Source organism: Gopherus flavomarginatus, chromosome 25 (assembly GCF_025201925.1).
Source record: "Gopherus flavomarginatus isolate rGopFla2 chromosome 25, rGopFla2.mat.asm, whole genome shotgun sequence".
In the NCBI taxonomy this organism is placed as follows: Eukaryota; Metazoa; Chordata; order Testudines; family Testudinidae; genus Gopherus; species Gopherus flavomarginatus.
In genome coordinates, this window is record NC_066641.1 from 8380232 (window position 1) to 8392853 (window position 12622).

A 12622-nucleotide genomic window follows, 5' to 3' on the forward strand; every position below is an offset into this window, starting at 1 on the left:
ACAGGCAGATTCTGCCACTCTGCTGAAGCCTCTGCATCCCTGGGAGGCAGCTGAGCCCTGCAAAGCCCTGTGCCAAAGGGGCCGTTGGTGCTGGGAGATGCGCTGTTACCCCCCCCCCCCTGAGAAAAAAATCCTGGTGCAGCTGTGCATGTCCTGGGTGCAGAGTACTAGCAAAGGGCTATGCCCATTCCATGGGGGGACAAGATGAGACCAAGGAGATCTGTCCTTGAGCCTGTCTGCACCAGGGATATTTTTATCCCTGGGGTGGCGTGTCTCCAGCAGGGTTTGCATACCGTTATATTGGTACCAAGATCCCCAGTTTCGACAGCTCTTCACAAATCCCCCGGGGAGGAAACTTTGCAGCCTCCAAACTCAGGCAGCTCCACGAATGGCTGGCGATCTCCTCCACACCCTCACCGCCTGTTTTCTTGCAGATAGTGTCAGTCGAGGCTGGAGGTCCAAACCGTGTGGTTCAGTAGTGCCTGGTCAGGTGATGCCGCTCCTCACCTCTCCCAGGATGGGCCTAACCCTTGGCCAGTGCGTCCCACCCTGTGATCTCAAAGCATGCTATAGAGGTGGGTCAGTATCATCACCCTCTTACGAGAAGGAAACTCAGGCACAATAAGGGGAAGGGACTTCCCCAAGGTTACACCATGGGTGGGAAAAGAACCCAGATCTCCTGAGTCTCAGCTCCATCCCTTAGCCTGGCCGGCGTGTGGTTGAACCCCGGCCCTTTGACTCACCCACTAGCCACTGGCCCACACTGCCTCCTTAGCAATGCAATCTCCTGTAGCGGGTAAGTTCTCTGGGACCTTTTGTACAGGACCTAGTCCAGTGGGGTCCTGGCCCTTGGCTGCTCCCAGAGAATTGATGGCCACGGGGACTTGGACTCATGGCCACGTGGTCACCCAAGGCAACATAGTCCTCTTAGAATAAAGGCTCTAGTTGGAGTATCCATGGGGGAGAGCGTAACGGTCTCTCTCCAGGAACACGGGTGCCAGGAAGATCTCAGATGCACGCTCCCCTGGGAAGCAAAGGCCGAAGGCGCCTAAGCCCAGCTAACGGGAATCCATCTCCACTCCCAAATGGGAAACTGCCTGCACTGGGCACTTTCACAGAGTCCTCGGGTGATGCTTTGGACCTGCTCCCCACAAAGCCAGTCAGGACTTTGGGGAGCCTCCTCTCCCTCGGAACAGACTATCTTCAGGACAAGAAGCTCACACGGCTTCACCTTCCTGGGTCTGACCTTGGAACGTTCAGCATATGCCCCTCTGTGCGCTTCTGCCCAGGTGGGGTCCTGGGGAAGTCAGAGGGTCCTGCCTCCCCACTTCACAGTCCGTGACTCTCAGCCAGCCAGTAAAACAGAGGTTTATTAGATGATGGGAACACGGTCTAAAACAGAGCTTGTAGGTACAGAGAACCAGACCCCTCAGCCGGGTCCATCCTGGGGGGCAGCGAGCCAGACAGCCCCATCTGTACTCACTCCCCCTCCCCAGCCAGCTCCCAACTGAAACCCCCTCCAGCCCCCTCCTTTCTGGCTGTCCCAGGCTGAGCGCAGGCTCTCCCACTGTTGTGCCTGCACCCTGTGTTTAGGCTGGTTTAACAAAGACTGTTTGCTCCCTCTTTTGTTGGATCATCCCAGTGTCTTATTTACAGTGCTCGTGCAGTGCCCAGATCCCCCAACAGCTAGTGCCCCACAGACCCTCCCCAGGGTCTCCTGGCCCTTGAGGCTTCCTTCTTGGCACGGAGACAGAGATACTGCCCTCCTGGCTCCGCCCAGGCTAGCCTCCCCACTGAGGTTTGCCTAGGGCTTTTACAGCCCTCTCCGGCCCCAGCCCAGCTGTCACTACATAGCCCAGCGTGTTCGTCTGAGCCAGCCCTCGTTAGGGCTTGCAGATGGGCTCCCTGCTGAGTACCAGCATCTCTACACCTGGCCTACTGGCCTACGGAGAGCAGGCTGTAGCTAGCATTCTGGCAGGGCTTTAAAGGAGTTTTACCCCTGCCCTGCCACACTGGCCTTTGTCTCTTCCCCAGGCCAGGAGGTCACCTGATCTCTTTTGTTGCTAGGAGACAGATTGTCAGCCATTTATGCACACTGGGGCCTTTTAATGCATAGGGGAAACTGAGGCACCCACACAGTTTTCAGAGGAAACATTAAGAACAGCCCCACCTCATCACAGGCACCTAGTCCCAAGGCCATTGACATCAAACGAAAGGCCATCACTGGTATCTCCCATCACAGCTGGGTTGTGCTCTGGGAATCAGGCAGAACACAGGACCAGGCCTTCCCCCCTATCAGGGAAGGAAGGGTTTCTGAGCTATTGAATTCATCCCCGCTCAGCTCCGGCGAGGAACAGGGGTTGGCTCGCCGTCCATCTTTCCGAGCACAGAAGAGAAGCTTCCCACCAGCTGAACCAGCCACGGTCAAAAAGCAGAGCAAACCTGGTGAAAAGCACCCCATGGGGAAAGTTCTCTACTGGAGCTCGAAGGATCAGCTCTAAACGCAGCTCGGAAGGGCTGTCGGACATGCGTGGGACCGTCTGGGAGTGAACAGAAACACCGACGAGAGGGTAAAGATGGAGATACTCTTAATGGGATGGGAGGGGAATCTTCTCAAAGCTCCCTGGGACTGTTTGAACTTTCACCAGCCCCCAGACATCCAGGGGTCAAAGGCGTAGAATATAGCTCCCACCTCTCCTGTCCTGTCGCAGAGACTCAGGCCATGAGGAGTCGTTTGAGCGTTCCCTTGAAGCTATGCTGGTAGTGGGTGTCCTGAAATAGCTGATATCCTGCCCCCACGCCCCCGGAGATATCTCCAGCCCCACTGATAAGAGCTTCCCCCTGGAGTGGCTGTCCCAGGTGCCCCCTGGCTACCACCAGGGCCAGCTCCAGGCACCAAGCAGGTGCTTGGGGTGGCACGTCCAGCTCTTTGGCAGCGAGTCCCTCTCGGAGGGAAGGATCCGCCTCCGAATTGCCACCAAAGAACGAAGCAGTGGTGGTAGTAGCGCCGATCGCGGCTTCTTTTTTTTTCCTGCCGCTTGGGGTGGCAAAAATGCTGGAGCTGGCCCTAGCTACCACAAGGCCCAGAGGGACTTTGAGCCACCAGACACAGATCAGGGGAGCTCCTGAAGGGCATAAGTCAACCACCAGAAGCCTAGAATGGGCACCCCCTCTCTTCCCTTCCTGCACCAGGACACTGTCTACCCTCCATGGGGAATCAAACCCTGGGCTCATAGGGACAGGCACCGACCCAATGAGCTAGAGGGGAAACTCCATTAGCTGTGCTTAGGTAGCAGGCTGTTATCCTTTGGGGACCAGGCGCCAGGCTCTCAGACACTAAACTAGCAGGTCACTAAGGGACCGATGCAGATTTTAAGGGCCTTGCAAAGAGCTTTATGGAAGCAGCCTGGGGACCCAAGAGGGCTTTGGTGTCTCTCTCCTTCCTTCTCCTCCCCCTGAGGGAGTCTCCTCACCCCCACCCCCGCTGCAACGTGACTCGAGCAGAGCTACGATTTCCCAGCCCTCTGCAAGCGCATTCCCTCCCGGCTTGGCTCCCCAAGGCCCTGCTTACGGTCCCGTCTAATGGGCCTCGCGCCTCCTTGGCAAGCAAGAGTTCAATTACGAAATCGCCCGGGGCCCTTTGAACAGCCCCTGGAAATAGCCCCCGAGCTCGCTGCGAGCGATGGCTGGGCGGCGCCCCGCCCGCCACAATTGAGGGTGAAGAGGGAAAAGCTTCCCCAGCGCCCTGGCAGCCCGGCCCGAAATAGACTGGGTGTCGGCTGGCCTGTGGCCTGTGGCTGAGCCTGCTGCCGGAGGCAGAGGCTCAGGGTGTGGAGCAAGGAAGGAGCTCCGCTGCCTGGCTGTGGAGAATAGGCTGGGGGGACGCAAAGGAAGCCACCCCACAATGCAGAGATGAAACCCAAAGTCCCGAGCGAGGGAGCAGAGCTGTCAGGGCGGAGACGCAGCTGCTCCAGAAGGGCAGGTGGCAGCCATGTTGGTGCCTGGGCAGGAGATTAACGTGACCCTGCCCGGTTGTTAGTGTGGGTATTACAGCGAAGCTGTGGACCGATTGGGCACATGGGTGAGGCCAGCACAGCTAGAAAGCAGCTCAAGAACCCTGAGCCAGTCAATCGCTTCTGAGTCAGCAGCGTTCAGCTGGACAAAGCCCCCAGGGAGCCCGGCACGAAAACAGCAACCATCCGGCATGCCTGCAGCACCCTCCCCAGCACCATCGCTGCACGGTGGGCTGGCCCGGGTGTCCCAGGCATCGCGGGACCGGACCACGCCTGACCTCCTGAAGCTGGCCACGTGGGAGCCTAAAGCCAGCTAGCTGGTCATCCGGCCGGATGCTGTCTCGGAGAGCCGGGGGGGGCAGAGGCTCTCTCCCCGTCAGCAAGCGGCTGATGTTATCTGCTGGGTGGAGGGCACTGGCTGGACAGCTCTACGCTACGCAGGCATTGGCGGGGTGCATCCCGCCTCTCTCTGAGCAGGGGCAAACGTGACATTTGCTGGATCGGCTGCATTCAGCCACCGGCACGGAGGTGGATGAATATGGGCTAGAACTGATACCAGGACAATTCCTGTTGGCTTCAGCCTGGCTGGCTAGTCCTTTATTACAGCAGCACACTAACTGGGGGTGGGGGTTGAGGTGGGGGAGGGGAAAGGGGGGCACTGTGCAGATAAGACAGGGTCCCAAAGAGACTAAAATCCAAATGGAGGGCAGGAGGGGAAACTGAGGCACCAGGCAGGGAAGTGACTTGCCCTAGTCCGTGCTGCAGGCCTCCGTGGCCCTGGGCACTGAACAAACACTCAGTGAGGGACAGCTCCAGCCCCCAATTAACACAGAAGCAGAGAGAGGAGAAGCAGCGTCTGGGCCAGGCCAGGTCCCTCCCCACTGCAGAGCAGCCTGGAGAAGCTGGGACAGGCCTTGGATTCTCCACCAACTTACAAACCAGAAGAGTGGCTTCGGGCCCCTTCCTAAGTCTGTTTTTACCGAACTCCTAGATTCTGCCAGTGACTCCTCTAGTGGCAGCTGCCGGCCCTACCTAATACCGGGTCGCTACCACGCTCATGCTAAATAACCGTGCTAGCTGGGTTCCCTATTAACACCTTCCCCTCTGAATCATAGGCTCTCCCTGTGCAAACACTGATGTTGCGCCGTAAAGGGTTAAGGTACATTGGAGAATAAAGCAGGGTCTGGTGGTCTCTCTGGTGCGACTGGCAGTCAGGACTCTGGGGTTCTATCCCTGACTCTGCCATGGGCTGTGTGACCCTGGGCAAGTCATTTCCCTGTCTGCCTCAGTTTCCTCTTCTGCAAAGCGGAATGGATGGTGTTAACAGAGAGGTTCTGGGGCTCGTGCAATTACTCTCATGGGCCCGCAGGTGGAAGGTGAGGCAGAAGGATAACGAGCTGATACTTTGCTCCACAAGTGGGCAGGCAACAAGAGCCTCTTGCTTTCTTGGGAAGCACCAGATAAAGTGGGGCCTCGAACCCAGGAGCGCCAACTCCCAGTCCCTGGCTCCAAACTCACTCTTAGACACCACGGCCTCACCTGCAGTCAGACCCAACTTTATTATCACAGCCATGTCTAACGTCCCTCGGCGGAGCTCAAGGTGCTAGGTGCTGTACAGACGCTCAGAGAGAGACAGGCCCCATCCTTAGGGCCTGCCCCACCTTCGGTTCTTCCAAAGGGCCGGTCAGGACTCTGGAGGGACTGTCTTCCGGACGTTATACCCGTTGATACCATGGCCTTACACCCCTGGAGCGGGGATACAGATAGAGCCTCTATCTAAGCCCATAGCCCTCCCGACACTATGCACACCCCAACCACCCGCTCCCCTCCCAAACTTCAGCCCATTTGGACAGGGATTGTTATTCCGCCTCTGGAGGTGAAGCCCAGAATGGTTTGGGTTCAGACCCCACGCCCTTGCTGGTCATTGATTTAGCTCAGCCAGTCCACTTTCTTGCTCTGCTTCTCAGCTCAGCAGAGCCCTGGCGTGGCAGGGCAGTTCCAGCCACGCTGTTCCAGTGGAGAGGGAGCACTCTTGTATTTGTGTGGGAGTGTGGGAAGGGGTCGGTTCGTTCACCTATCGAAGCCCGTGGCAAACCACTCGTCCGCTTTGACCGGAGCAGATCGGGCCCTTGGGGCTGGCCTGGGCGTAGGATGCAGGCTTGCAGCAGAGGCCATGTGGGGCTACTCTCCCCCACCGCCTCTCGGGCGTGCCAGTCTGGCATCCTACCTGCTGGGACCCGCAGGTGCTGGGCACCAGATGGAAGAGGTGCTGCAGCAGAGGGGGTGGGCAGCAACCAATGGGTGCAAATGGGGCAGTCTTCCCTCGACACCTCACGAGTAATCAACTCTGACCCTTTTCTAATGGGGGAAGCCTGGCTCAGTGGTTAGGGTGCTGACCAGGCGCTCCCAAGCGGAGCTCCCTGCCTTGCTGGGTGAGTCACTCAAGCTTGCTGTGTTACCAATTCCCTGTCTGACAGGCAAGAATAGCCCTGTCCTGCTTGGGGAGTGCAAAAATGCCACCTCTGACTGCTATGGCACCACCCCCTGCCACGCCGCACATGGCAACCCTCTGGCCAAGCCTCTCCTCTTTCGGTAGCCCAGAGGAGTGCTGCTGGGATGGGACCCGCTGAAGACAGTGGCAATGGAAGGACGGCAGGAGTAGGGCCGTGACTACCATCTGACGAATGATGCATTATTGGTTGAAGCGGGCTGAGATTTCCCAAGTAGCCTAAGGGGATGAGGTGCCTACTCCCTGAGCCCGCCAGCCTTAGTATCTTAACGGCACTTGATTGGCAACACAGGATGCTCCAGTCCTGCTGATGGTCTCCAAATGTGTGATGATATCAGGAAGCACATGTAGGGTGACCAGATGTCCTGATTTTAGAGAGACAGTCCCGATTTTGGGTCTTTTTCTTATATAGGCTCCTATTACCCTTCCCCACCATCCTGATTTTTCACATTTGCTGTCTGGTCACCTTAAGCATGTGTGTGTGTGTGTGGGGGGGGGGCTTTAAATGTCCAGGTGGGACCCAAGAGGTGAAGGAACAGTGGGCTAGTGGCAGAACTGGGAATAGGACCCAGGAGTCCTGACTCCCTGCCCACGATCTAGTCCTTAGATTGACGCTTTCACCCAGACACCCACCTCCAAGGCAGCATCCTCTCTGCCTGGCTTCCCAGTCTTCCTCCAGCTCCTCAGAAATCCCCACTCCTCCCTAACTTTTCCTCCAAGTGGAGGGTACATTCAACCCTGCAGCTCGGGAGCCCGGAGTGAGTCTGGCTGAGTGCGCACAGACACACACGCCAAGGCAGGGATAGGACTCGACCTGCAGACGTCAGCTGTCTGCACCTGGTTGCAGGCCGGAGCGACAGCACACATGAAAGGAAACCCAAAAGAAATATGCCTATCTGAATTCGCAGGAGGGGAAATGGCGGGAGAGGGGAGAAAGAAAGAAAGAAAATGTGCACAGTGCAATCTTGCAAAGATAGCAGGCCTGGGCAAATAGAGTTCTTGCTGGCAGGATCACTTAAAGGAAAGCAGAAGAAAATTTTGCACATACATAGAGGCTTCCCAGTGCCAGCAGCATGAAGCACTGGAGACATTTCAGCGTTCAGATTAACTGGAGGGAAAAAAAGAGAATTTAATGCAACCCATGTGTCTGTTCTGTTGATGCAAGTTAACTTATCCCAGATGCCTTGTGTCTGCTCCAGTTATCCCAGCAGAGAGCAAACAAAACCCAGGTTCTCCTTCCCCAAGATCAATTCCTGTTCAGCTTTGTTTTTCTGTAGGTCCTACTTTTAGTTCACCTGGTGGGAGTCAGCTCTTGGGCTATGTTGTAAAACACCAGGTGTATGAGGGGGAGGTTGGAGTTGAAATCTTGCAGTTGGGTCTCCTAGGATTCCAGCCCAGTGTGGAGAGACTGGATCCTTGAGTCCCACTTTCCTTCCCCTAAAAACATCTCAGCCCAAGCTCCCAGTGTCCCGTACACTTGTCAATTCCCATTCGAAAGCCATGAGTCACCCTTGGAATTCCATACAGGTGATGAATCTCACCCATCTTCCATGGCGTTTCTTCCTGCACGTAGCTTTTAGCAGGAGCCTGAAACTTTTTCATGCATTGCAGGACTCAGAGTGGATTTGCAACCCTTCTGCCCTGCACCAGCATGAGTCAGGAGATATCGCTCCTGGAATCAGTGGTCAGACCGGCGTGAGGACCATGGGTTATTTCACAGCTGCAGGGAAAGGAGCTGGGCATCTTTAAGCTAAGCCACCTCTTGAGCACTGTAATTTCTCAGCTGTCAGGGCATCATGGGGCCAGATCCCCAGCTGGCGTAAGTTGACTTCAGTGGAGGGACACCAGTTGACACCAGCTGGGGACGTGGGTCCTGTTGCCCTTTTACCTTGTGTCATTTCCTGGTTCCTAGAAGCCAGCAGAGAGAAAGGGCTTCTCTGGGATGGGAATCCACCAGGCTATTTCACCTCACTGTGTTTTCCATCCTCTCAGCCCCCTGGGGAATCCCTGAAAGGGGGCGCGTTCCAGGATAATTCGGGACTGCAGCAGCCCATGCCCTGCTTACACTCCATGAGGAAATATGGGGAGTGGGAGGAGGGTGCCGGGAAGTGGACTCCTGCAGCTACCAGCCACAAGGCATCTCTTCGGCTGGTGTCCAACGCTGTGCCCCAGGCAGGTCTCACGTCTCTGCTTTGCTCCATGGGGCTCGGTTGTGGCACGTGTGTAGAGGGTGGGTTGGGGAGGGGCAGCGCATTTCAAGGTGGAGGGTCTGTCTAATGAGATACCCCAACTGGCGATGTTGCAGGGCTCCACGATCTACCCCCTCCCCCGACAGGATCTTCCTTCTAGATTTGGTGGAGCTCCAAGGGGCCAAAAAGGGCCAAGCACCCGGGCTAACTCCCTGGATATGGGACAACAGTGATGGATTTGGCACCAGCGGAGACATTTTGCAAAGAGCTGGGAGCCAGATCTCCCAGCGCTCAGCACCCACCATGGGGGGCCAGGTCTCCCAGTACTACAGTTAGGGTCGTTTGTCCAATGAACCTGGCTTCCATTTAGGCACCTAAGTAAGGGCCAGTTTCTCAAGAGAACTCAGCACCTGGCAGCTCCCATCAAGCGGCAGATTTTCCAAGGAGCTCAGCTCTCCCCGTGCAGACCCCGTTGGAAAATCTGGACCCTGAGTTTCCTTATTAAAAGGAATGGCATCAATGTAAGGATTCCACCGGGCTTTGGGTTCAGAGCTTTGGACATGGTCAGGGTGACACCACGAAAAGTCGCCTTCCCATCAGAGCCCCTCGCACAGAGAGCTCCACATGCAGAAATCAGCATATATTTCCTGCTTCGCCTCTGTTTATTCTTTCTGTCCCTCGGATTCCTTTTCCTAAGCTCCTGATGGCTTTACCAGTTTTTTGGGGGGGTATTTTTCTTTCCTCGCTCGTGTTCGATTCCCTCCCAGCTCTCTCTCTTTGCAAAACCATTGCATTCCTGAAACAGCCACGATCGTTGATTCCAAATGATGAGGTGGCGTCTTTTCTTCCCCACCCCCTGTTCTCTCCCTCTCTCTTTACATACATATCTATATAAAAAAGATGACATTCTTTTCTTTTCTGTCATTCTGCAAAAATTAAAGACACATCTTCACCCTGGCAGGCCGCCAGGTTTTCCAAGTTCCGAAAGGCATGATTGGAGGAGATTTTGCCTGCAACGTGTCTTGGGTGCATAGATACAGGGTTGAAAGCCGGCCAGAGAGTTGTGTGTGTGTGTGTCTTTGAAACCACCCCTTCCACAGATCGCTGCTTTTGGTGGAGCTCTGTTTGCATTTAATGGCAGCCTATAAAAAAACTGTAGCATTCACCATATGATCCTCTCTCTGTCCCAATTTCCACGTGTCTTTTTTTTTGTTGTTGTTTGCACAGAGAGAACACACACAGGCATTAAAAAAATACTTAACAAAAAAAAATAGAAATGCAAAATTTCTTAAGCCACTTGGGCAGTGAGTGTGCTAGTCCTCACCCCAGACTCGCTGGAAGGCTCATGAAGAATGGGGGGATTAGGATGCTGCAAATGTTCTTACCTTATTTTAGCATTGCCTAGCCTAGGGCCTGGTTCTCTGCCGGGTAGCATCAGGGGCAGTTGTTTGCAGCAGTGTGAAGTGGCCGTAAAGCCTACAGCCCCCTCACCGTGCCCTGGGAGCAATCCAACCCCCCTTTGCACCAGCGTCAACGACATTGTGTCAGATTGGAGCCCCCACAACAAAATGGAGCTGATGTGTGTCGGGTGACATGGCAGGCATAGGCTAGATCCTCAGAAGGTGGGAAGGGTTGTAGCTTCAATGGAGCCACGCTGCTTTATGCCCGCTGGGGGTCAGGCCCATTGATGCCAATGGAGCCATGCTGATTTACCCCTGCTGGAGATCTGGCCCATTGACACCAATGGAGCCATGCTGCTTTACTCTCACTGGGGGTCAGGCCCATTGACGCCAATGGAGCCATGCTGATTTACCCCCACTGGAGGTCTGGCCCATTGACGCCAATGGAGCCATGCTGATTTACCCCCGCTGGGGGTCAGGCCCATTGACGACAATGGAGCCATGCTGATTTACCCCCCCCGGGGATTGGGCCCATTGACACCAATGGAGTGATGCTGATTTACCCCGCTGGGGGTCAGGCCCATTGACGCCAATGGAGCGATGCTGACGCTGGGGGTCAGGCCCATTGGCTCCAATGGAACAATGCTGGTTTACCCCCGCTGGGGGTCGGGCCCACTGACGCCAATTGAGCGATGCTGACGCTGGGGGTTTGGCCCATTGCCTCCAATGGAGCAATGCTGATTTACCCCCGCTGGGGGTGAGGCCCATTGACGCCAATGGAGTGATGCTGATTTACCCCCGATGGGAGTCGGGCCCATTAACTCCAATGGAGCGATGCTGATTTATCCCCGCTGGGGGTCTGGCCCATTGACTCCAATGGAGCGATGCTGATTTACCCCCGCTGGGGATCTGGCCCATTGACACCAATGGAGCAATGCTGATTTACCCCCGCTGGGGGTCGGGCCCATTGACGCCAATGGAGCGATGCTGATTTACCCCCCGTGGGGTTGGGCCCATTGACTCCAATGGAGCGATGCTGATTTACCACCACCGGGGGTCGGACCCATTGGCTCCAATGAAGCGATGCTGATTTACCCCTGCTGAGGGTCGGGCCCATTGACTCCAATGGAGCGATGCTGCTTTAGCCCTGCTGGAGGTCAGGCCCATTGACTACAATGGAGTGATGCTGAGTTACACCAGCTGGGGGTCTGGCCCACTGACTCCAATGGAGTGATGCTGATTTACACCAGCTGGATCTGGCTCTCAGATGCCTATCTGCTCTAGAAGGAATTTTGAGCCATGCCAAATAACGCACACATTTAGGGTGGGGGCTGCTGCTTAATATGATCATCTAGGGGCCAGATTCCGGCCCCCATTGCTATCTTTGGGCCTGATCCTCAGGCCCTGACGTCAGCAGGGCTTTTATCATCGACTTGGGCAGACGCAGGATGAGATTCTTACTCTGCCCGTGAGTTCAACAAAGCCAACAGGACTAAGGATTCATGGAGAGGGGCCGGAAGGATCTGGCCTCTGGAGCACAGAGAATATTTACAGGGCCAGCTCCTCGGGTGGCATAAATTGGCACCGCTCCAGCAGCAATCCCATCAGCTATACCCAAAGATGACCCCTAGGTACATCCTTATGTTATGGCTAAAGGCAAACTTAGCATTCTCCTTACCAAAAAAAAAAAAGTGCCACATTGTCTAGATAACCTACAAAGAATTCTCTGCACTCTGTGTTTTCCTCTGCCCCCTTTTTTCACTAAAGATCCGGCAGTCTGCTATTGCCTGGTAAACATATATATTTTTTGTGGGTAATTACAGCCTCTAAAAATTGTCCAGTATAGTACGTATTATTGTCAGGGTGCGTTTTCTTTTTCCAACCAACGTGGCTCTTCAAATGTGGAAACAGCTGTGGAGCCCTGCCAGGAAGAAAGAAAGAAAGAAAGAAAGAAAGAAAGAAAGAAAGAGCAAGCTCCTTTGCTGTAGTTTAGCCCGTGGATTAGAAAATCCACCTTCAGTATTTCAGCAGATGAAACCGAAGTTCGAACCCTCTATCATTAGGTGCCGTTGCATTCTCACCGAGATGGCACCATGTTTTCTTTTTGAAGTGCAGGGTCCCACTTTCTGGCAGCTGGGTGACTTTTTCCTTTACTTTGCTTTGCCGAGCGGCTGAGAATGAAAAGTTACAAATCAGGGACTTTACCAGCCCATTGAACTCTCCATCAGAGACAAACAACGGGGGCTTTTTAATTTATTTAGGGTTTCACATTATTTCTGCTTTTAGGAAAATGCCCACAAGCAATTGTGTATTGCATTACTGCTCTGTGCAATGCCTGTATGCAAGGTGTATATTGCAATATATACATGGGTATAGATCTACATTGATATAGCCGTTTAGATCTATATATACACACACAGAATTAGGGTTAATGAACAACTATATTTATGATGTTTAATGTCCCATGTACATATTTGTTCTAGATGTTAAAGACATTATTTTGCAGAGCTT